Genomic DNA, 25,414 nt, shown 5'->3' with positions numbered 1-25,414 from the left:
CAGTCAGAAAACCAACCAAGTGGGACCAGAGGGAGGGCACTCTTCCAGTTTCTCTTGGGCATGTATGCAAAACAGCCCCTGCTGCTTCTTCCAATGCCTGTGTTTGGGGTGTGCTGGTGGCAGAGCCAGCCAGGTTGTGCTCTGCCTTCCAAAGCATGTTGGGAGCCAGCATGAAAAGAGCTGCGTGCACAGCTGAGAGTCCTGGAAGGTGCTGGCAAGAGCGTCCTGCAGGAACAGGGCTCTGGGCTCTGGCTGGGAACAGCCTGGTTTTGCTGCTGTGACTGCAGGCAGGAGTTGAGGGAGGTGAAGAGGCAGTGGGCAGCTTGTGTTTGTAGAGGGCCTGGGGCTGCACCTCTAAACTTGGGGGAATACGAGCTAGAGCTGGAGTGCCTGTCCTGAAAGGACCTTAAGTCATTCAGCCTTGCCAGCATTTCTTAAGAGTGTATTGGTGTTCCCCAGGAAAGCTACACATTTGGGGAAATGCCTTTGGAGGAAAGGGGCTTGCTTCTCAAGGAAAGTGCTTCCCAGGGAGCTCCCAGTGAGGTGGGAAGGGTGATCCAGGAACCATAGGCCTGGCAGCCTGAGCTTGCCACCGAAGAAGGCCTTGGAGCAGATCCTCCTGAGTGCCATCCCACGGCATGTGCAGGGAACCAGGGGGTCTGCTGGAAGGACAGGAACAGTGGGGGTCCTGGCGGGGTGTTGAAAGCTTCTGTGTGGGAGTTTGGGGGTGTTGGTGTTGGTGGGGTGTCGGGGAAGGAGCTGTCTGCAAGGTGAGAGGTCTAGGCTGGAATCTGAGTCAGTTTGAAAGCAGCATCTGTGGTTTGGCACAGCTTTGGTTACGGAGGGCAGAAAGACTATCTGTGACTATTCTTGTTCATGGTCCTGATTCTCCTGCAGGGAACAAGAGGGGAGAGCTGTACTTTTCTGGCCACTTTGATATCTGTACCAGGGGGAGAATTAGCCCTTTTGCCATCTACTCATTTGTTTGGGCTACTTTTGTAACACTGAGTGGACTTTAATTTCTTGAGAGCTTTTATTCTTTAAGAGAATTAGGATAATATCATCCCTTCATAGAAAACCACTTGCAAACCAAAGAATGGCCCTTTTTTTTACCTCTGTGCAGTGTTATTTTAAGTGACTCTCAGTGGATGATGTTAAGGCAAATGAGTTGCTGCTTTGAGACAGAAAGCAGAATTCCAACTCTTCACCTTCTCAGGCCATCCCAATGAAGTTGGGAAGTTTGCAAACTTTTGGAACTACTTGAGTTGAGCAATGGGAAGTAAAGGCTTCCTGAAGTGAGGATTCCTAAATGCCAGATTCTTCTGTGCCTTTGCCACTAAGGTGTTTTTGTGCTGAAGGAAATGAGAAAATAATTTCAGCATGGAGTGAGAGCTTCTGACCGAGACCAAGTGTTGCCAGCAGTTGCTCCAGGTGCTCCTGCCAACAGCTCCTGCTGGAAGGAGCACAGTCCCCAATGCACATGGGCTTTGGCTCCCTCTGGCACAGAAGCCCCCCGGGGGCACAGGTCTCTGGGGCAGGAGATGGGCACCAGCGCTGCCAGGGCTCGGAGGGTGGCAGGTCTGCTTGGGCAGGGACTCTGCCACACCTGCTGATGTCAGCGCTCCCCAGGCTGCAGGGGTCAGAGCAGCATTCGTACTCTGGCCCACACATTCCTGTCTGTGTCACACCCATGGGTTTAGGCTGGCCACTGGCCAGGACATGTCCCAAGGAGGCCGAGCCAGCTTCTGTAGAAGGCCCCGTGCCCTGCCCAGCAGAGCCCTGGGGGCTCCTTCTGCTGCTCTGAGCCCACAGAGCAGGGGGGCGTTTACTGATCGTTTGAACTGCTCCTAAAGACCCTGTCAGGCTGTCTTAGACACTTGGGGTGAGAGATTCCTTCAACCTGGGCCACTTTGGGTGGGCTGGGGCCGGCCCCAGGTCAAGGGGCAGTGTGTGCAGGGGCCCTTTGTGACACGGTGCAGCATGAGAACTGTGGCATAAAACGGGTGTCCAAGGGCCCTTTGTGACACGTGGTGACATAGGAGCCGGCGGTGACAAGAGCACGCCACAGTGCTCGGAGCACACAACGGGACAGGACGGGACAGAGTGGTGCCGTGAGGAGCCCCCCCACAGCGCGCTCGTTCCTGTCCAAACTGGAGCCTTTCCGAGGCGTTATTGCTGCAGCTGAGCTCGAGGCCTGACCACAGGACTTGCCGACCTGTGGTCTCCCTTCTCTTCTGCAGGTGCCCTTGAGGGCAGAGTGTGGGACTTGGTGCCCCAGAGGCATCTCCCATCCCTGCTGCCGGTGCCCTCGAGGCCAGACCACAATCCTTGACAGGAGTCTCCTGTCCTTGTGGCAGGAGCCCTTGAGACCAGAGTGCAGGACTCTGTGTCCTGTAGCCTTCCTGGGGCTTCTCTCTTGAAGGTGACTTTCAGGCACCACTGCAGGACTTGCTGACTCTGAGCTTTTCTGAGGCATCTCTCCAGCAAGTAGCCACAAATCCACTCAGAGACATGGAGCAGAGACCCCTAAGAGTGTCCAAGCTGGCCTGGGAGGAGGAGGAGGAGGAGGAGGAAGAAGGCGCTGGAGCTGCTCCAGCACAGGAGACCAAAGAGGTGGTGCTGTTTGAGCTGCTGCAGGAGGGTGAGTGGCAGAGCTGGGCCACAGGGATGGTGCCTGCAGCCAGCCTGGCAACATTGCTTCCCATCCCATCCCATCCCATCCCATCCCATCCCATCCCATCCCATCCCATCCCATCCCATCCCATCCCATCCCATCCCATCCCATCCCATCCCATCCCATCCCATCCCATCCCATGCCATCCTCTGGGCCATGCCCATGGACAGGGGCCAGGCAGATACCCTGCAGTAGCTGTGCTCCATCCCCTCAGGCATCCCAGGCCTGTCCCTGCCTGGGGAGCGCAGGGCTGGGCTGTGTTCTCCAGCCTCTCCCGCAGCCCCTCAGCTCTGGCTGCGCTCGTTCTTTGCCAGGTGCAGCCCTGGAGCGCACACAAGAGCAGGACCCCGCCCGTGGCCTCTTCTGCCGAACAGCGCAGGTACCTGCAGCCACCCCCAGCTGGGCTGGGCCTGCTGTCACCGCACTTGGAGCATTCTATGCACCATCCCTGGCTTCTTGCGCTTCTCCTACAGCTGGTTTGCAAATTCATCAAGAGAATTCGGGAGGAAGAGACCAGCACCATGGCAACTGGGCTCAGAGCATACACGCATATCTTCAAAACCAAGACCAGTGCTGCCCTGCTGGATATGCTCTAAGAGGAGGGCTTTTCCAACCCAAAGCAAGTAAGCAGCCTGTGGCCTGGGTTTGATCCTCCCAGGAATTGCTTGGCCTCTCAAGCCACACCCACTAGTCACTGGAAAGCTTTGAGGCCATGGCAGTGTGGTGGGAAGGGAAGAACTTCTCTGGGGACCCTGGGGACATTCCTCCTTCTGGCAGCTTTCCAAGTCTCCCCATGCCTTTTCCAGGTGCCCGCCCTGGTCAGGTACATCCACCAGTGGCTCCTGGCCAATCAGTTTGCTGAGCACAGGCTGAACAGGACCCTGCTGGATCTCACAGAAGCACAGCCTGCTGACGTACTAATGACGCTGCTGCGTGTGGCCCCATCCTGTGACAGGTATGGGGCCCACCTGCCCAGAGAGCTCAGGGCTCCCCAGCCCATCAGCCTGTACAACTTGGCCCAGGTGTCTGACCAACAGAAAGTTCCAGGGCCCTCTGGCTGCTCCCTTTGCCAGCCCTGGCATGTCACCCCCCCGTGCCTGCTGCCATGCTCCCTCCCTGCCCCTCAGGGGCCTGTCCCCACAGGGCTGGGCTGCCTGGGTGCTGCCAGTGAGGGACAATGGGCAGAGGTAGAGCTGGCAGCTGGCTCAGATCCCCACTGCTGCCCAGGCCACTGTGCTGTGTCTGAGACCTCCCTGAAACAGAGCTCTAACCCCACAGAGCTGCCATGGCCATGTGGAAGACCATCATGTGCTCGCCCAGGACTGCGGAACCAGTGTTGCTGATACTCCTGGATGTGCTGGGGAGCTGGCCAGAGCGCAGCACATGCACCTCTGATGGGGACAAAACAGGTGTCTTTGCCCTGGCTGTGAGTTTCTGTAACTGGCCTTTGCTGGCCCCAAAGCCACCTCTCCAGCAGCTCTCCATCCTCCTTCCCCCACTGCATCTCCCTTCCTCAGGCGCTGGCCTGAAACCTGGCCCAGGGGCAGCTTCAGGCCCGCCAGGCCCTGTGCTCCCCCTGTGTCTCTCTGGGCCTCTCCCTGCCAAGCTCGGGCCCTGCCACACTGACACCTCAGCACTGAGCACTGTCTCAGGTGGCTTTGTTCTTTCCAGGCAGCTGTGGTGATGTGGAAGATCCTCCAGGTGCCCTGTGTCCCACATATGGTGACGGTGTATTTCCCCCGCCTCTTTGTGCATCTGCTCTTCCAAGTGCTCTTCAGCACTCTGGATATGCCAGAGGAGGTCATTACCTTCTGGAAGGGATGCCAGGAGCAACATGGCCTTGCCACCAGCCCCAGGAGGTGCTCCATCCTACTCCTCCTGTCCCTGCCACGTGGCCTGGGAAGGAGCCAGTGCTCCCAGCGTGACCTGGGCTTTGCTCTGCACGCAGGTTTGCAGTGCAGACCCTGAAGTCCCTGCTCTGCCGAACGCAGCACGAGGATGTGGTGGTGGCAATGGAACACAATTGTGGCTGGGACATGCTGCTGTGTGCTGACACCCACCACTGTGCCATGAGTCTGCTGGCCAGGTGAGACCCCCTTCTCCCCACTGCCTCTGACATTTGTGCTCTGTGCCCAGGGAGCTCCACACAGATCCTGTGGTCATGGGCCAGAGGGTCTTGTCACCGAGGGACGGCCAAGCAGACTGGAAAAGGCTGGGAGAGGAGGGTGCCCACAAGGAGCCGCCTCCCAAATAGTCCAGGGCCACTTGCACAATGCTGGGGAAAGACCAGACCTGTGTGTGTCAGTCCTGGCGGAGGTTTGTGCCCCTGGCCCACAGTCTTGGTTACTTTTTCTCCTGCCAGGGAGATGTCCTGTGTCTCCATCCCCTTGTGTTCCCGGATCGCTCGCTACCTGCTCCGGCTGCTCAGCACACAGGAGCCACGCTGGGAGCTGCCTGCCCTGGCGTTCCCTGTGGAGGTGAGCCTGATGGCCAGTGCTGCCTCGCTCAGCTGCCTCCCAGCTCTCTGCCCTTCCACAGCCACAGCTGCCTGGGATGGAGCCCGTGCCATGCGCTGCTGCCTGGGCCCGGCCCTGTGCGGTTCCGGGCTCCTGCCGGCCAGGTCCGCCGTCACTGCCTTGTGCCTTTCAGGTCCTCGAGTGCCTGGACTTGAGTGAACGCAGTGCTAACAGAGTCCTGCAAATCTTGTCAAGGCAGCTGCGGAGGGAGTGCAGGGAGAGGCGTCGCCTGGCGCTCAGGGCCCTTCTTGATCTCACTGATGATCCCTCGATGGTGAGAAGGGGGCAGTGGCTGAGGCTGAGCTAGGGAATGCAGTTGCTTGGGCTTGGCTGGTCTTTGGGAGCTGGGGCAGCTGCTCCCAGCTCTCCTGCCTCCCGCTTCAGCTGCCCAAGTGCTTCGGGACAGGTTTTGGCCTTCAGGCCCTGCGGCAGCAGGATGGCATTTCACAAATTTGTGTTCTGCACAGACCAAAAAAATGTGGAGCCTGACTGAAAGTCTTCTGGAGTTCCTGTGGGACACAGATGGAGAGATAGTTATCATGACAGTCATGCTACTCAGCTTTATCATCTTGGACAATGACATGCTGATACCCAGCCCCATCACACTGCAGCTGGCTGAGGCGCTCCTGCCACTCTTTGACCACGTAAGGCTCGCTGCCCCCAGCCCTGGCCACTGGGTGCTACCTGGATAATTCGTGACCTCAGGATTTGCAGGCCTGTGTCAAGCTGAGCCCCATGCAGCCGATTCTGAGGTCTTTTTTTCTTCCTTTCATTCAGGACAATAGCCAGGTGCAGGTAATCTCCATACTGCTCTTCCGAACATTGGTGACTCATCCAGCAGAAAAGGCAAAAAAGGCCCTGAAGACACCCCTGCGCCAGAGCCTGCTGCCACTCTTCTTCCACTGCCATGATGAGAATCGTCTTGTGGCACAGGTGAGGACTCATGGGCTGCTGCTGTCGCCCTAGCAGGGGGCTCGGCTGCCTCCTGCCCCGGTGCCTGCCAGGCTGCAGCCTCCTCCAGGCCTTGGCACAGGGACACGGGTCCTGCGCCCTGGGCTTTGGGGTCATCTTCTCATCTCTGCTGCTCTCCAGGCTTCACGGGAAACACTGCTTTGTGTGGCCAAGTTCCTGAAGAGGAGGGATCTTGAAAGACTGCTGAAGAACAAGAAGCTGTGGAAGTTCACCGAGTGCCTGGTAAGGACGGACTGGAAGCCCCAGCCTCAGCCTGGAGAAGGCCCCCGGGGGCGGTGCTGAGAGTGCGGGGCGGGCAGCTGTGCCCCTGCCCGCTGCTGCACGCAGAGGCCACACGGGCTCCTCTCCAGGCTCCCCTGGGGCCCGAGCCGGGTGCCTGTGGAGCCCCGGCCCGGCGGAGCTGCGGGGTGGGCCGGCACCGCGGCTCCCCAGGCAGCAGCCGGCCCTCTGGCCCCTCCCCTTGGGAGCCCGGCGCCAGCGGCTGCTGGCCGCGCCTCAGGGCTGTGCGGGCAGGGGAGGCCGGGCCTGGGCGCAGGCAGCGCCCGGCCGAGGGGCTGAGCCCGCGCCAACCCTTCCTTCCCTCCTGCCGCTCTCTCCAGCTGGCAGAGGACAGGAGCAGAGCGGCCGAGCACCTGCGCCGGGCCCTGCGCTACCTGCAGAGCCCACAGGAGCCCCTGCGAGAGGCGGCCATCAGGTTCATGGGTTAGCCACGAGCCCGGGCTCCCTCCCCGGCCCGCTGCAGCTCGGCCCCAGCCCCGCCTGCTGCCCCGGCAGCGTGCGGCCAGGCCCGGTGCCAGGGAGTCCCGGCTGGCCTTGGCGCTGCTGCCGCCCTCTGACAGCCGTGCCCTTGGGCGGCAGCGTGCGGCCAGGGCCTGGGCTGAGCCCTGCCAGGCCAGCAGGCTGTGTGGCCACAGCGCTGGCAGCGCCGCCGGCAGGGAGCTGTGCCGCTGTGGCCGTGACAGGCTCTGTGTTCACAGGGATGGCCAGGCGGCACCTGAGGGGGCAGCAGCAAGAGCTCCAGCTGATCTGCAGTGGTGAGTGAGGGCAGCGGGCTGAGCGCAGGGGCTGACAGCGGGGGGAGCCGCAAACCCTGCCCTGGCTGCAGAGGGCTCTGCTCCCGTGGGCAGAGCACACAGAGATTTCAGGGCCACGTATGCCATTCATCGCCGGCAGCTTCGGGCTGATCCCCTGGGTCCCTGCTCCCTCCTGGCCATGACAAGAGTCGGCTGCCATGGCCCTGGCACGGGGCTCTCCTTGGCTCCCCACAGATCCGGCATCTGACCGTGGCTCTGTTCCTCTCTCTTGCAGCCCTCGAACGCATGACTAGGACATGAGCAGTGCCGTGTCAGAGCTGGCACTTGAAACAGTGCATGTCCTCCAAGCAACAGCGAGCGGGCGATATTCCATCTTCCAGAGGCTGCAAGATCAGCTGCGCAGGGCATGGATGACTCGGCCTCGGCCTCGTCTGTTGCGGCTTGGCTGGCTGCACTGCTGGAGCTCTGTAGAGAGCTGAATCCAGGAGGCTCTCTTTGCTGGGGCAACCTTAGCCATTGGGGATTTTCTTTTTCTTTATGATTTTTTTTCTTCCCTTCCTTTTTAGTCTAGGTAAATATAAAATGTGTTATAATATACGGACTCTCAAGAGCTTTTCTTTACTGCCCAGGATCAGCAGGGCATAGGGGAAGCAGGGAAAAAGGTTCTTGTATTTAGCATCCTGCCCAGGCGTACAGTGCCGCAGGGAAAATGGCCAGAAGCCCCTTGGCCTTTGGTGGTTCTGCTGAAGCCTTTGTGCTGCCGACAGAGAGGCTGGGCAGGGGCCGGAGCTGCGGGAATCCCTGTGAGAGCGGTGCCTGGAGATGGCCACAAGCCCTGTGCCAGGCAGGAAGCGCCATCTGTGTCCTCCTGCCCATGTGCTGCTGCCTGCGTTGCTGAGGGCTCCGAGGTGCCTCTGGCTGGGGCTCCTCTGGAGGTGCTGTGGGGCTGCGGCGCTGCTGCCGGGCAGCTTGGCCGGGCTGAGCAAGACCCTGAGGGGCTGGGGCACTGGGAAGCCCTGAGCAATTGGGTGTCAGAGGCCATAAGCAGCCCCTTGGCAGCTGCCTTGTTCCTGCTGAGGCTGACTTGCAAGATGGATCCTGGGTGCTCTGGAACTAACAGCAGTTGTTGGAAACAACACTAACAGTGTTGTTGGAAACCAAAACGCAGGGAATTTTCAGACCTTTGGTCTTGTCAGCAGAGCTTAGAATTAAACACAGGATTTGATCTGAGACCTTGGAAAGGGCTTCCAAACTTAGGTGCTCGAAACGAGAATGTGGATTTATAATTTATAGCACAGACACGTGGAGGAAAGTTGAAGTGGAGGAAAGTTTAGAGTTGTAGCGTTCAAGATCTAGAAAAACTAAAAGTAGTTACAATGGTAAACAAAAAGCTTAGGATGCAGTGCCGTAGGTTTGTGTGTCATAACATGGTAGGTTGGCTAAGGAAGCTTACACTGTAGCATGAGTCCATAGGAGGAAATATTGAAGGATTGGGTCCAAAACATAGGTATCCTTGTTGGCAGTGTCTTATTGGCCAACAAATCCTTAGAAGCTCTTGTAACTAGAAGTCTTGTGGCCTTGTGAGCTGTGCGGTGGAGATGGGAGCCAAACTCACCCTTCCTGTCTATGTAGAAGATAAGGAAAAGAAATGGCATCATCTAAAAAACTCAGAGGTCCGCTCTCTAGCTCCTTCCTAACTCCTTCAAATCCCCCAAAGTGTGATTTAGTGACAAACAGATGACAAGGACTCGTAATGCTGGCTCTTTGACTCCAAAGCAGCTGCTTTAGAATCTTTCACATAACCCTGTGTAGTTATGTGCCAGAAATGTATCATTTGAAGAAACTTTCCCAACGGACTTGAATGGGGGTTTGTTTGAAAGGTGTTTGAGGAGAAAGCCTCCCAGCAGAGGTCTGGGCATTGGCCTAGCTGTGTCCCAGCTGATTGTGAAGTGTGCCATCAGCTGCAGGGCTTTCTGGGCTAAAAATATCATCAAGTCACTTGGCCTATAAAAGCTGGAGCCACTTTCAGGGCAAATTTGGAGACCTCCTCTATGGACGGATGGAACACCTAGGATTTTCCCAGTTGCCGGGAATGGTTCTCCAGGTCCCTGGTGTAAAAGGGGGCTCCCCAGCAACTGCACATCTGCAAGATGAGAAACAATTGTCTTGGTTTGAAAAGACAGGTGTCTGCTAAGGAAGGCAGAAGCCTTCTCTGAAATGGAAAATGTAAATCCCCTCCCTTCAAATGATTATAATTTAGAAATTATAATGCTCTCAGGGAAAGCTATGGGAATAGGACTGAGCCCACAGAGCAGGGCAGCGTTAGCTGATGGTCTGAGCCCTTCCTAAAGATCCTGTTGGGCTGTCTTAGACCCCTTGGGCCAGGGATTCCTTCCAACCTGGGCCACTTTTGGTGGGCTGGGGGCAGCTCCAGGGCAGGTGGCAGTGTGTGCAGGGGCCCTGGGTGGTACGCTGCAGCACGGTCACTGTGGCACGGAACGGAAGCCGGTGTCCAAGGGCCCTTTGTGACACGTGGGAAATAGAAGCTTGCCCGGGTGCTCGGAACACGCAACGGCTCAGAACGGGACAGAGCGGTGCCGTGAGGAGCCCCCGCACAGCGCACTCGTTCCCGTCTGACCCAGAGATTTTCTGTGGCCTTGTTTCTGAGGCTGAGCTCGAGGCCCGAGCACAGGACTCACTGACCTGTGGCCTTCCGAGGCTTCTGTTCTGCAGCTGCCCTCAAGGGCAGAGCGTGGGACTTGGTGCCCCGGAGCTTTTCTAGGACATCTCTCCTGCAAGTATCTCCAGTCAGTGACATGAAGCAGAGACCCCCGAGAGTGCCCAAGCTGGCCTGGCTGGAGGAGGAAGAAGGACCTGGAGCTGCCCCAGCGCAGGAGACTGAAGAGGTGGTGCCGTTCCATCCACCACAGGAGGGTGAGTGGCAGAGCTGGGCCGCAGAGCTGGAGCCTGCAGCCAACTTGGTCCCATCCCATGCTATCCCATGTCCTGGGGACATGCCCACGGACAGGACAGAAGAGGGGCCGGGCAGACACCCCGCAGTGGCCGTGCTCCATCCCCATGGGGCATCCCGGGGCTCTCCCTGCCTGGGAAGCGAAGGGCTGGGCTGTGTTCTCCGGCCTCTCCCGCAGCCCCTCAGCTCTGGCTGTGCTCACTCTTTGCCAGATGCAGCCCTGGAGTGCACGCGAGAACAGGAATCCAGCCGTGGCTGCTTCCACAGCACAGCTCAGGTACCTGCAGCCATCCTCAGCTGGGCTGGGCCTGCTGTCCCTGCTCAGCCGAGCACCGTATGTGAAGCAGTCCATGCAACATCCCCGGCTTCTTGCCCTTCTCCTACAGCTCATTCGTGAATTCATCCACAGCATCCAGCAGGGAGAGACCAGTACTGAAATAAATAGGGCAGATCTTTCTCCTTTTCAATGCCTTTATTAAAAGCGATCAGCTGAGGTTGGGAGGTAAGACGGGTCTGCGGTCACACCTTTGTCGCTCCCAGGAGTGGCTCGGAGGAGGAGGAAAATGCAGCTTTGTCGACTAGGGGGCAGAGCTGGGGGTCCTGTCCCCACAAAAGCAGTGGGGATATTCCCGTAATTCTGCTTTTTGGGTTTTCTGTCTAGGGTACTGGCTCTAGCCAAGGTCCTTTTAGTCTGGGGCTAGGGGCAACAAAGGTTCTCAATGTCTCTGCAGGCTCTGGACCTTTGTCCTCATGTCTAGACATCACTTTGATCTCCTAATTCTGTATTGGCTCATTGCTTTTGGGGTTTTTTTCGGTAAGTGTGTTGGGGGTCCTTCCCATGGCATGCTGAGTCTGAGGTTATTTTGCATGTCCGCCATTGTCCCCTCCTTTCACTGGCTGAGAAGGGCCATCCACCTGGCCCAGGCAGGGTGGTACTGATACAAAAAGGGGAATTCTCAACAATAGAGAGTTAACAACCTACTCTCAATAGGTCTTTACAACATGAAGCTAACAAAGAACTCTCCTCTGCCACTACTGGTTAAACTTGTATTTCTATAACCTTTTTTAAAAAAATGGGTAACCCTTTTTAACTGATAACATCAGGCACGTGACCACTATATATGGACAATGGAACTCTGTGCTCTGTGCTGTTTGGTGGTTTTGCATCACAGAAGTGATGTTCTAAGAGAATCAGTTTCCTCCAATGAAGAAAAACCAATCAGTAATTAGCTTTGAGAATTGACAATCTGTTAAACCACTAAGGAAACTGTACACGGCCCTGTGAAGACACAGGTTAAAGATGAAAAAGCCTGGGAGGGTCTCTTTCCCTTCTGGCTATCACAGAGGTAACAAGGCTGACCCAGCCCCGTCTCAGCCAGGGCAGCCCAGGCGGCTCCTGCCGTGGGGCTGGGCCCCTTCCCAGGGACCCCGCCAGGCCCCATCGGCTGCCGGGCAGGGCAGGGGAGGCCGCGGGGCTGAGGCCGGGCCGGGCCATGGCTGCAGTTCCAACATCTGGGCACTGCTGAGCCCTGCCCCGCCGCCAGCCCGGGCCGAGCCAGGATCCGCCAGGCCCCAGGAGCAGCCCCGGGCCGGGCCGGCTCGGCCAAGGTTCTGCCACCGTTGGGGTTCGCCCACAACCCCCGGGCAGGGGGAGGAGAAGCCATCGGCCCCCGGCCGTGCTGCTGCTGTGTTCTGGCCTGGCTGCTGAGATCCTGGCCCTGCCCCAGCGCGGCCCATCCTGACACAGCCCCAGTGCAGCCGCTGCAGAAACCTCCATGGTAAAACAGCTCCAGCCACAAGGACCGAGCCCGGCTGGGGTCACGGAACCATCTGCAGGCCCCGGGTGAGATATGAACTCTGTCAGTGCTTCCATCCTCCCTCGAGTGAGAGAAAAGGACAAAGTGCAGGCACAGAGAGGGGCAATGTGAACACACCGAGGTCTGTGAAGAGGAAGCTGAGCCCCAGATGGGAGGGATGAGGAGGTGCCTTGATCTTGGGGCTAAAATTCTCTTGTAATGCTACGGAGAAGGATGTAATTGATACATCAGACTCTCTTTTTCCCTATGATTGAAAAGTATGGGGAGATGACTTGTTCAGCAAAGGCCTTCAGGCTAAAGTAAGCAAATGTTGAAGTAGCTGGGATCCCATGAGAAGTTTGTACAGAGAGAGAGCAGAGTGATGAGACCCTGTGCCCTCGGGGAGACAAGACCTCTGTTCCCAGAGATGAAGATGATTTCAGAAATAGATGAAGAGAACCTCTGCTCTTAAACAGCTCATGTTTAAACTAATACCCCACAAGTTGACATGGCACGTAAACACAGCTGTGGGAAAAGCTGTGAAAAATGGGAGGGACTTGACAAATTTTTCCAGGTGGCTGCTATTCATGGAAATTAAAAGCCCTGAGAGAACAGTTTTCTTGTGGAGAAGTCTCCACAACATTTACAAGAAGAACTTCTCTCCTTAAGTGAACTAAAAAAAAGAATATTGTAGAGGTGGTAAACTGACTGAAAATTTTAGGTTTTGTCTATTTGCATTGTCAGTAAGAAAGAAAAGGTTGTAGGGAGAGAAGTCTTCTGGAAGATTTGTTCTGATTCTTATTGCTCTTTTAGCTACTGTTAATAACATTTTCTTTATATCCTTTTAAAGTTCTGAGCCTACTTGTCCTTTGTCCTACTCCTATCTCACAACAGGAAATGAGTAAGGATATTCCAGTGAGTGCACTGGTAATTAGCCAGCTCTGAACCCACCACACTTATTGATGCATTGGCCAAAACCACTACAGAAACTTTCCTGATGAACTGCACAGGAGCAGAGGGAAATCAAGGCAGAGCCACGGTTTGTCAGGACTTGTTTGATACTAATGAGCTCTGTGGTGCATTTGGAGCTGAGCCCTGGAGCCTCAGGGCCTGAGAGGAGATTGCACAAACCTTTCCAGGAGCCAAAGGCAGAAAAAACACCCAAAGTGTCTCGACGCATGAATGGGTCCCACTGAGGTCCCTCTCCAACACAGGCTCCTCTTGGACTCCTTGGAGGAGAGAATTGGAGGCCAGGACTGCACAAAAACCTCTCAGACTCAGTGTGGGAAGGAAATTCCAAATTACCTTAAACACCTTGAGTGTCTCAAAGTATTAATGAGCCCCACTGAGTGTCAGTACAAAGCTCTCCAGGGACTCATTAAAGCAGATAATTGGGGCCATGATTGCACAAACCTCTCACACAGTCTGTATCCAAAGGGAAACACCAAGTACCTTAAAAGAACTGAAGTACCTTGAAGCATTAATGAGCCCCACTGAGTGTTGTTACTGACAAAGCCTCTCCAGGGACTAATTACAGCAGGTAATTAGAGGCCATGATTGCTCACACCTCTCAGAGACTCCAAGGCAAAAGCCAAACCCAAAGTCCTTTGAAAACCCTGCAGTCCCTGGGAGCATTCAGGAGCCCCCAGGGCCATTGCTGAGCAAGGCTCCCCAGGGACTCCTTCCAGCAGATCCTTGAGGCCACTGGGATGTGAGCTAGGGGGGGATGCAGAGGGCAGAACAAGGGGCTGACGGTGCCCAGCCTGGCTGGGGCTGTGCCAGGAGGCCCCAGTGCCTCAGGACAAGGTGTCTCCTCCCAGCCCTTGGTGGCACAGACCCTGCTGTGCCCCAGGATACCAAGACTTGGCTTCTCTTTGTCCCCCCAGCTGTCATCAGTGCCTGCAGTTCTCTGCTCTGCCTGGGGCCTGGGGACACTTTCTCTGTTGTGTCCCTCAGTGGGACTCATTAAAAGTCCAAGAAACTTTGGAGTTGGATTCTGACTTGGAATTCTGGAGAGGTTTCTTCAGCTCCCTTTCAGGAGCCTGAGCACAAAGCCCCAGAGGGTCATTAAAGTCCTTGTGTTGTGTCTGTGCTGCTGAGCTGGGCTGGGCTCCTGGCCTAGAGGCAGCTCCTGGTAACCAAGAAGAGCTTCAAAAGCACATTTCTCTTGATGAGCCGGTTTTTTCCCAGCCCAGTAGGGCTGGGGCACTGCCTGCAGCCACCCCAAGCATAGCACAGAGGCACAGAGAGCTTCAATCAGTCAGGGCTGGGAAGGTGCTGAGAAGTGCCTGGGCCACAATCACTGCCAGCCCTTGGCACAGGAACCTCTGGCTGCAGGACAATGCAGCTGCAGCTCCTGGAGCCATCTCCTAAAGCTGGAACATCCCAATGCCTACAGACTCTGTGAGTACATTCTCTGATTCTCTCTTGTGCAGAGCAGCCAGGAGTGCCCAGGGCTGTCCTGCAGAGCAGGGTCCTGCAGCCCAGGGCACTGTGCTGGGGCAGGGACTCTGCTGCCTGCCAGGGACAGCTCTCAGCTGGCCCGGGAGCTGCTGCCAGCACTAGGGGACAAGATCTGGGTGGGAAGATACAGCTGGTAAGGCTTCTCCTTCTGTGGGGAGGATGCTGCATTGGTCAGGACTGCTCCCATCATGGCATTTAACTGCAGAACATTTCCATGTAGATTATACAGGGAGCACAGCAAGGGAGGGGCTGCATAAAAGGGAAAATCCTGCTTTCTTTATCTACTGCTCTGGGTTGCCTGGATGGGAAATTGCCCAAAGATATTTATCTCTCAGTTCAGGTTGAAAATAAAAAAAATATATCGCAGATCTGAGTAAACCAGGCAGTGACAGAAATCAGCACAGGGCCCCTTAGATGCAGCATCAGTGTTGCTTTTCCAGCCTCCTCACGGTAGATCTGACTTTGCCATCGGAGCCTGCAGAGCCAGAGCTGCCCTTGGGCTGTTCCAGAGCTGGGAGGGGTTTGCAGGGCAGAGCTGAGCCCGCAGGGCTGGGCTGGGCTCTGGCAGCACTGGCAGAGCCCAGCCCTGGGCACAGGGAAGCAGCCGCTGGCAGGGACAGCTCCAGGCAGAAGAGCCCTGGGCAGGCAGTGGGGGTAAAGTTGTCCCCAGCTTTGCTGGGATATTTAAAATCTTCTCAAAGCCCAACTATTCCATGATTCCTTTTTTTACAGATCCCCATGTCAAGGCACCGTAAATGTCCAACAGCAGCTCCATCAGCCACTTCCTCCTGCTGGCATTGGCAGACACACATCAGCTGCAGCTCCTGCACTTCTGCCTCTTGCTGGGCATCTCCCTGGCTGCCCTCCTGGGCAACGGCCTCATCATCAGCACCGTAGCCTGCGGCCACCACCTGCACATGCCCATGTTCTTCTTCCTGCTCAACCTGGCCCTCACTGACCTGGGCTCCATCTGCACCACTGTCCCCAAAGCCATGCACAATTCCCTCTGGGACACCAGGACCATCTCCTACACAGGATGTGCTGCACAGCTCTTTTTATTTATGTTCTTCATCTCAGCAGAGTTTTCCCTCCCGACCATCATGTGCTACGACCGCTACGTGTCCATCTGCAAACCCCTGCACCACGGGACCCTCCTGGGCAGCAGAGCTTGTGCCCACATGGCAGCAGCTGCCTGGGCCAGTGCCTTTCTCAATGCTCTCCTGCACATGGCCAATACATTTTCCCTGCCCCTGTGCCATGGCAATGCCCTGGGCCAGTTCTTCTGTGAAGTCCCCCAGGTCCTCAAGCTCTCCTGCTCATATTCAAAGCACAGGGAACTTGGGCTCATTGCAGTTAGTGGCTGTTTAGCATTTGGTTGTTTTGTGTTCATTGTTTTCTCCTATGTGCAGATCTTCAGTGCTGATGATCCCCTCTGAGCAGGGACAGGACAAAGCCTTTTCCACCTGCCTCCCTCACTTGGCCGTGGTCTCCCTGTTCACCAGCACTGCCCTATTTGCTCACCTGAAGCCACCCTCCATGTCCTCCCCATCCCTGGATCTGGCCCTGTCAGTTCTATACTCACTGGTGCCTCCAGCCCTGAACCCCCTCATCTACAGCCTGAGGAACCAGGAGCTCAAGGCTGCAGTGTGGAGAATGATTTCTGGCTGCTTTCAGAAACATTAAACTGCTGGCCAGTTTCTGCAAATCACTTGTAATAAAAGTCATCTTTGATACTTCTTGTGGGTTTCATTTCTGATGTAATTTTTCTTTGTTTTACTTTTTTCATATTGTCCAAAAATAAATGTCATTCTTTGTGCCATTTCTCATTTCATTTCTCTCTACCTTCCCTGTGGCCAATAACTGTTCCAATGCGGGGCTGCACTTTAGGTGGCTTTAAAGGAACTAAAGGATTTCCCAGAAAAGTTTTCTGCAGAGATGCCCTTTTGTTACTTTCTCTGGAGCTGCAACAGCAATGTCTGTGTGCAGAGGTGGGGGCAGATCAGTGCTGGCACAGCAGCTGTGCCCAGCAGCAGCAGCACTTGGTGTTGCCAGTGCTGCTTCCATGGCCCTGCCCCGCTGCCCTGGTGGCCCTGGTGTTGCTGTAGGGCCAGAGTGCTCTCGGGGCCGGGCACAGCCCTGGGGGTGGCAGTGCCAGGGCTGCAGCAGGGACAGGCCATGGGCACTGCTGGGGCAGTGCTGACACCTCAGGCCAGGCCCTGGGGGCTCCAGGCTCCTTGCCCAGGCTCTCTCAAGAACATGGCCAGGCCAACGCTCAGCACAGAAAACCCCCGTGAGCAGCCCCAGGGTGGCCGTGGGCAGGCTGGGGGCAAACAGCATGGCTGGTGCTCTGCAAGGGCCCTGGGGGAGACGGGAAGGAGCAGAAGAGCAGGGGCTGATCCATCCCCAGTGCTCTGGACAGCCCAGGGCAGCGTCCCAGAGCATCCTCATGGAGCTGCCAACAACATCCCCCCTCTGCAGCCCTGGCCTCTCCCCCAGCTCACACAGGTGCCCCATCCTTGCAGGCACAGACACGGCAGCACTGGCTCAGGAGCCCCTGTTTGCATTGCACAGAGCAGGGGGAGCACCCCCACGGTGTTGGTGTGGGGACATGAACCTGAGGGAGCACAAATGCCATCAGCCCCTGGGGCCAGCAAGGGCTGGGGGACACCAGGGAAACCCCTCAGCTTTGTCCTGGCCTCTGCAGTCAGCCAGAAAGTTTGTTCCCATGAGCTGGGAGTGTCCTGTCCCACTGCAGACGCTGTTGCTCAGAGCCAGGGCTGCCTGGCAGACACCCCCAAAATGCCCTGAGCATTTCCTTGGCTTCACCTTGGCTTTCTTTCCTCTCCCCTGGTTCAGATTTCTTCCTCTTGCCCACCGCTGTTCCCTCTCCTGCAAACAGCCCATCCCTGTTTGCACTTTCCAATCTGGCCCCACTCCCCTTTGCAGTTCCTGACTTGGCACCATGGGAATGTCCTTTGGGGAGCAGGATCATCCTACAAGTGCTGCAGGAATTGTCTGCAGGCTCCTGCAGTACCTCCTGCTTCTCCCTTGCCAGAGGCACCACAGGCCAGGGGGGCACATCTGGGCTGCTGTGTCTGGCTCTGGGGCTCCCTGTTCTGGGCAATGAGGAGGAGTTGCAGAGGCTCTGCAGGACTGACAGGATGGGCTTTGGGCCTGGCAGGAGAAGCTGAGGGACCTGGGCTGCTGGAGCTTCTGAAGAGGAGGCCCAGGGCTCATCCTGCAACTGCTCCAAGGGTGATTTCAGAGAATCCCAGAATCAGCAAGGGTGGAACAGGCCATGGAGATCATCAAGTCCAGCCTGGGTCCTGACACCACCTTGTCTCCCCTGAGCCTCCTCTTCTCCAGGATAAACAATCCCAGCTCCCTCTGCCACTCTGAACAGGACTTGTGTTCCAGACCCCTCCCCAGCCTTGTTGCCCTTCTCTGGACACACTCCAGCCCCTCCATGTCTTTCCTAAGTTGGGGGTCCAGAACTGGACACAACACTCGAGGTGCTGCCCAAGCAGTGCTGAGCACAGGGGAAGAATCACTGCCCTGCTCCTGCTGGCCACACAATTCCTGAGCCAGGCCAGGAGCCTTGGCCTTCTTGGCCACCTGGGCATGCTGCTGCCTCATGTCCAGCCTGCTGTCCATCAGTCCCTGCAGGTCCCTTTTTGCCTGGCTGCCGTCCAGCCACTCTGTCCCCAGCCTGTAGTGCTGCAGGGGTTGTTGTGGCCAAAGTGCAGGACTCAGCACTTGGACTTGTTAAACCTCAACTTGTTGGATTTGGGTCCTGGATCCAGCCTGTCCAGGGCCCTGTGCAGAGCCCTCCTACCCTCCAGCAGATCAACTCTCCCCGACAGCTTGGTGTCACCTCAGTTCCATTAGGCCCCAGAGCGTCCCAATGGTCTCCATGATTCCATGAGGCCTCCCAGTGTCACAATGTCCCTTTGGTTCCATGGGACCCGTTGGTGTCACAAAGTCCCTTGGATCCTGGGGCCCCACTGTGTCACAATAGCCCTTGGTCCCCCAAGGCCCTGTAGTGTCACAATGGATCCTTGGTTCCATGAGGTCTGGCAGGGCAGCAATGCTCTCCTTGGTTCCACAGTGTCACAATGGCCTCTTGGTCCCAAGGGCCACCACGGTGTCAAACATGTTTCCTTCATTCCAGGAGTCCCTGAGGAGCTTGGTTCCATGGGGCCCTGCAGTGTCATAATGGCCCCATCGTGACACGAGGTCCTGCTCTGTCACAATGCTCTGCATGGTTCCACAAGGCCCTGCAGGGTCACAGTGGCCTCTTGGTTCCAGTGGGTCCTGAAGTGTTTTAATGGTGTCCATGGTTCCATGAGGCCCCACAGTGCCACAACAAACTTTTGGTTCCATGAGCTTTCGTACTGCCAACAACAGTCTCCTTGGTTCCACAGTGTCACAATGGACCCTTGGTTCCATGAGGTTCAGTAGTGTAACATGGACGCCTCGATTCCATAAGGTTCTGCAGTGTCACAATAATCTCCCTGGTTCTGTGGCCCTGCTGTGGCTGATGTGTAACAATGGACCTGTGGTACCATGATGTTCCATAGTGCCACCATGGTCTCTTTGGTTCCACAAGGCCTTGCAGTGTCACCATGGACCACTGGTTCCATGAGGTGCCTGGCCTTCCACAGCCCCTCACAGCCCCTCATGACCCCTCAGAGACCCTCATGGCCCTGCACAGCCCCTCATGGCCCCTCACAGCCGCAGGCCCAGGGCACCTCCCAAAGGAGAAGGGGTCAGGCCCTGTTTGTTCTCCTTTCATTTCAGTCCCTTCACAGCCACGAGTGCAGAAAGGCTGAAATGGAGCCTTTCCCCAGCGTTTCCCTCGGGGTTAATTGCGGGCTGAAGCTCTGTGCTGGCGCAGGCCCGAGCGCCACCATCCGTGCAGCCGCCAGGCCTTTGCTGTCCCCCCGTGTCCGTTCCCTGTCCCCGAGTCCCGCCCGGCTCTGGCAGCAGCAGCAGCCGCAGAGCAGGGGGCGCCGGCCCGGCCCAGCCAGGGCTCCCAAGCAGGAGCAGCAGCAGCGCCGGCCCCTTCCCGCCAGCTCCTGCCTCAGCTTCCAAGGGCTTTTTCCAGCTGAATTCGGGACTAGAGCAACAAGCACCCACACACAGCCCTGAGTGCTCAGGGCCCGCCTGTGCTGCCCTGAGCCAGCCCTCAGAGGAAGAAAGGATCAGGTTCCAGCGCTGTTTTCAGCTCTGTTTGACTCACCCTGAGGTGCCAGCAGAAGACTGCTGGTGCCTTTGCCTTGGGAATTGGAGATCATGGCTTCTCTTGGCTCTCTTCTGCTTGCCACCTGAATTTTATCCATAAAACTGCAGGTGCCTCCTTCAGGTGGTGCTACCTACAGTGCTTTCATGACAGTGAAGTCAGTATTTTTGTCACGGGCATAAAGATCAGCAGACATTGGAATGCCCACCAGCCCCTGAGCACTAAGGCGAGGGGAATTAAAGCCACACAGGCCACATTTGCAGCGCTCAAACACAGCCGTGTTGCTGGCACTGTTGAAATAGAATGAACTGACAGAGGCCATCAGAGAAATTGCCTCTGCAGTGTGGAATTAAATTAGAAAATCCACCAGGAAAAACAGAAACCAGAACTTCTCGACTTGCTTCATTTCTCTTTCCCAGCAGCAGGAAATGCAGATGCCCAGAGGTATTTTGCACTGCTGAGCCTAGTTTGAGCCCAGGCTCTGCCCAGTCCCAGCAGGAACCTGAGCCCAGCCCAGGGAGCTCAGCGCACGCGGGGCCAGGCCCAGAGCCCCGGGCACGGCCGCCCATTGCGGGGCAGCAGCGCAGACAGAATGTCCTGCGGCCCAAACCTCCTGCTCCTGCCACACAGCGCCAGCCTTCTCCCCCTCCTCCTCCTCTCCCAGCACGGCACAAATTCCAGCTCAGAGGAGGCTTCCCCAGAGAGGGCTCCAGCTCCTGTTCCAGCCTGAGTGTCCCTGCAGAGGAACAGGGCATCTTTCAGGCAGTTCCACAAGCTCCGGCTTCTCCCTTCATGGAGAATCTGGGATGCAAATGGCCTTGCTAAGAAAGCCAAAACCCAAGGGAATGGAATAGTAGTTATTAGAAAAAAAATCACCCTTCTTTCAGGCAAGGTTCACCAAGTCATTCCCTGCATTTCTCCTTTTCAGATTCTTTCAGTCAGCTGCTCTGAGAGATCCAGCTTGTTCTAGTGCCTACCACGAACTGATTGTGCTCTTGATTTATGCACCAAGGCACCAGATGTGGAATCATCTACACTGAACTCAGAAACAAACTCCCTCTGTCAGAGCATTTCACGTTCCAGATAATTTTCAAGATGTCCATTGACAGGTTGGAATGATTATCACCCAACTCTCTACTTGTGGCTGCAGGCTCTGGAGATTCTTTCTCTGCATCCAGCCAGGCTTGTATTCCCTAACAATTCCTGGTACCTCCTCATGTTTTCTTAGGCTAGAACAGTAACAATAAAAACCTCACCCACAGCACAACTCTCCAGTCCACCAGGAAAAGAAAGGACAAGTTGTCAAGTTCTCAAAACCTTTGTCCTTCTTTCCTGCAAGAGTCCTGCTGCACGCACAGTGTGGAAAGCCAAGGGAAGCTGCAGGTGGTGGCACAGCTTGTGACAGGAGCTCGACCTTGTTCTCCAGGAAAGGTTCTTGAGAAGAGCAGACAGGACTGTGGAAAACATTCCTGGAAAATTGAAACAGCTTTCCAGAAGTGCAATGAAAATGGAAACAATCTGAAATGCTTTCCTCTATTTATTTCTCTGCTTCCTTTTTCCATCTTGCACTACTTCTCCATGCCACTAATTTCAAATGCATCTCACCTCTAAGATCGATGACTTAGAGTTTTAGACAGTGTAAAATACCATGAGCTGTTGGAACCCTGGATGCTGAGAATTGTAAACTTCCTGTGCTTAAAGGCAAAGATGCACAAGAGAACACTGCACTTGACCTGAGGCTGTGGAGAAGGCTTCAAAAATTGACTGGTAGTACTGGGATTACAGGTGTGTAGTTGGTTAGAAATGTGTAATATCACAGGGTTGAAAACTTAAGACTTTGGGGTTTTAGAATACAGAAATAAATATGAAGCAAGATGGAGGTTTTAGGCTGGAGGCAAGTTGTTCTTCTTCACCTTCTTCTTCCTTCTTCAAGTGTTTGGGTGATGTTTTGCAATTGGACAGAAAAGTCTGCATTGTGGGCTTCGAGGGATCAGTTATTGAGTTAAAAGGGAAAATAATCTAGATATCATTTCTTAATTGGATAGTTGAGTCTTAAAAGACCTTGTAACAAGAGATAGTTAGCCATTTTGTGCCTTGCTAATGAAAAGCTGCTGAACTCATGGTTATGAGGCCATTTCACCGATAAGAAATAATAAACACCTGAGTCCAAACATGAACTACCATCTCAAGTGCCTTCAATCCCAACCATGAGAAATGGATAATGAGCTACACAGTTTGCCTTCCTCTGTTTTTGTTGGAAAGCAATGCTGGAGCCATAAGTGCAGTGCTTGGGTCAGGCACGAATCCTGCAGCCAGGGAATGTGCCCCGCCAGTGTGAGACCCTCAGCAGGGACAATGCTCAGCAGCATTGCTGTGCTCAGTCTCCACAGAGCCATGCCAGGACCAGCGGCTGAGCTCAGGAGCCAACACAGCCCCTGCCCTGCTCCAGAGCCCCTTGGCAGGGTGGGCTCCTGCCCTGGCTCTGTGTGCCGGGAGCCGGCAGCGCTGGGTGCAGGGAGCCCAGGGAGGGCACAGAAACGCTGGGTGAGAAATGCTGGGGGACAGCGAGATGGGCACAGGAACAGCACACACAGGGGGCACAGCCTGCAGGAGAGATGGCCAAGGGGAGAAACCAACAGACTTCTCAGGAGGGTGGAAAACAAACCTTTAGTTGCAAACTTCAGAGAATGAGGTACTTGGGAAATCTTAAATCAACATTGAATGACATTAAAGCACTTGACAAAGCCCTGACTTAGCAAACTCTAACCTGTCCAACTTCAAGTTACCCAGATTTCGAGAAGAGGAGGTCAGGAGAAGAGAGAGAGGGAGAGAGAGACCCACAGACAGTCTTGGATTTCAGCTGCTGTGAGCTTCAGGGCCACGGGATGTGTCAGTGTCACACCCGTGTTACAGCCTGACCTGCTCTGGTCCTTCTCACAGGTGGGGTTTTTGGGGTGCCAGGGGCTTGGCAGCCACTTTGGGGCTGGGTCAGAGGCTGCAGTGGCTGGGGCAGGACAGTGACCACCCCACCTATGCAGAACTCTCCCTGCCCCCACACACACACTACAGGTATCTGAGACTGTTCATCCTTTCTCTGCTCTCCAGCATCAAGGCAAGGGACTCTGGTTACAGCTCTGAGCTCGTGCCAATGGCAACCACCCCGGCAATGGGGATCCAGGGAGCTGCTCTCAGGAAACCCCCAAGAGCTGGGCAGTGCCCCAAAACCGCCTCAGAAACGTGAGATACCCCAAAATCTCTTCAGGAACATGGATTATTGAAAAACTCACTCAGTAATGGGCTCTCCCTCCCTTCATCATCCCCAAACTTCAGCTGTCTCATTCCAGACCCCAGCCCACCTCCCCAGTCCCAACCCCAACCCCTCCCACCACTCCTGGACTACATGACCCCCATCCCAAGCCATATTTCCCCCATTTCAAACCTTCCAAACCCCATCCCACCCATCCTGCCCCACACAATGCCCATCTCACCCCTCCAGATTTGAAACCCACTTTGCCCAATCCCCTTCCAACCCCATTCCACACCAAGGGGCTGTGGAATCGAGGAATTTTGGGGAGAGAGTGAGTGGCATTGAAGTGACAGATGGAACCCTCTTGTCTCTTTGAGTGCCAAGAAGGGAGACAAGTACACCAAATACCCCCAAAACCCCCAAGTTCTCCCAATTATCTCCCTGAAACCCAGATTCCCCTGAAACACAAGTAAAAAGTGAGGCTTTAGAAGCCTTTGATGAATTTATTGATTTTTACCCAATTTTCTCTGTTTTAAAGAGATGAAGATGAATCCAAAGAAAATTAGGGCCAAAACAAAAGAATAACCAGCCCAGTGTCTTCCCAAAATGGATCACAGGGAATGTGGGTCACCAGGGCTCTGACCAATGTGGGGCCTCCCATGGCGGATGAAGTTGGGGCAGTGCACAAAGCTCTTCCTGCAGCTGGGGCAGTGGCAGGGCTTCCCTCACCGGTGCCTCCGTTGGTGTTTGGTCAAGTTAGAGCTCCAGCTGAAGCTCTTCCCACACTGGGGACACTCGTAGGGCCTCTCCCGGGTGTGGATGCGCCGGTGGGTGATGAGGGTGGAGTTGTGGTTGAATCCCTTCCCACAGTCAGGGCAGAGGAAGGGCCTCTCATCCGTGTGGATCTGCTGGTGCTTGAGGAGATGGGAGCTGGTCTGAACAGCTCTTCCCACACTGGGGACACTCGTAGGGCCTCTCCCCAGTGTGGGTCATTTCATGGATGATCAGTTGGGAGCACCAACTGAAGGTCATCCCACATTCCCCACATTTGTATGGCCTTTCCCCAGTGTGGCTCCTCCGGTGGCAGATCAAGTGGGAATGCTGGCTGAAGCTCTTCCCACATTCCCCACACTCATAGGGCCGTTCCCTGGTGTGGATCCTCTGGTGGCGGATCAGGTTGGAGCTCCAGCTGAAGCTCATCCCACATTCCCCACACTCATAGGGCCTCTCCCCAGTGTGGATGCGCTGGTGGCTGACAAGGTGGGAGTTTTGCTTGAAGCCCTTCCTGCAGTTGGGGCAGCAGAAAGGCCTCTCCTCTGTGTGAATCCGCTGGTGCTTGAAGAGATGGGAGCTGCTCCGAAACCTCTTCTGACACTCCCCACACTTGTAGGGCCTCTCCCCAGTGTGGATGCGTTGGTGGATGACGAGTTCTGAGCTGTACCTGAAGCCCTTCCCACATTCCCCACACTCGTAGGGCCATTCCCCAGTGTGGATCCTCTGGTGGCTGATCAGGTCAGAACTCTGCCTGAAGCTCTTCCCACATTCCAAGCACTTGTAGGGCTTTTCTCCATCATGAAGCAGCTCATGGACCACCAGCTTTGAGCTCTGGCTGAAGCTCTGCCCACTTTCCTGGCTGAGGGTGGGTCTTTCCTGGCTTTGCAGCCCCTCCTCCTGCAAGATCCCCAGGGCTTTTCTTCCCCGTTGGATTCCTGTGCCCTGGAGCCACTCAACACAGCCTCTTCCACGAGGTTCTGCTGTGGGGATTTGTCCTCCCTGGTCTCCATCCTCAGCTCCTTCCCTGGGGGAGGAAGGACAAGGAGAGAATGGGACTTGCCTGTGTGCCAGAGGGAAGGGGAAGGAGATCCCCCCACTGCTTCCCCAGCAGGACAGCATTGGCAGCAGGGTTGTCCTGCAGCCAGGGGCCATGCTGGGCTGGGAGATAGAGCAGGAAAGAGGGGCAAAGGGGCACTGACTTCCTCCTCACCTGCCTGGGTGTCTTGAGGCATCATCTTCTTCCTCAAAGCCTCTTCCTCCTCCATGTGGCCAAGGTTTGGGAATGGGAAATCCTGGTTTGGGGAAAAACAAGGAATGAGCACCTTGAGTTTGAAGGTCCCTCTGCCCAAGTCCATCTCTACAAATCACCAGCTATCTGGGGTCCATAAAAGCCTCCCAAACAACAAGATTCATCCCTGAAAATGCCTCCCAGGAGTTCCCTGTCTCTGGTCTGCCCCCTTTGGTGTTTGGGGTTCCCCCCTGTCCCAGCTGTTTGGGGTCACACTTGGATTGGGGGTCCCCCCTCTACTCGGTCCCTGCCCTCCTCAGGCGGCTGGGAGTCCCAGGAATCCTAAAAGTTTCCCCTTTTCGCTCTCCCCACTTAGGGATGCTGGGGGTCTTGCAGTCCCGGGCCCCCTTCTCCCCTCACTCTCTGCTCTGGGCTGCAGGGGCTCCAAGGAGTCCCCCCTGCCCCTCTCCAGGCTCTTGAGGGTCCTGCCAATGGCG

At 55.8% G+C, this 25,414-nt stretch overlaps 1 pseudogene; it reads right to left on the bottom strand.

Moving 5' to 3' along the window:
• LOC132334959 (zinc finger protein 850-like) overlaps positions 1 to 24,954 on the bottom strand; it is a 114,077-nt pseudogene extending 89,123 nt beyond the window's left edge.
• Positions 24,955 to 25,414: the final 460 nt, after the last annotated feature.

This window comes from Haemorhous mexicanus, chromosome 16, assembly GCF_027477595.1.
Source record: "Haemorhous mexicanus isolate bHaeMex1 chromosome 16, bHaeMex1.pri, whole genome shotgun sequence".
NCBI lineage: Eukaryota > Metazoa > Chordata > Aves > Passeriformes > Fringillidae > Haemorhous > Haemorhous mexicanus.
The sequence above is the reverse complement of the archived record's forward strand: the minus strand, read 5'-3'. Positions and strand labels throughout refer to the sequence as shown.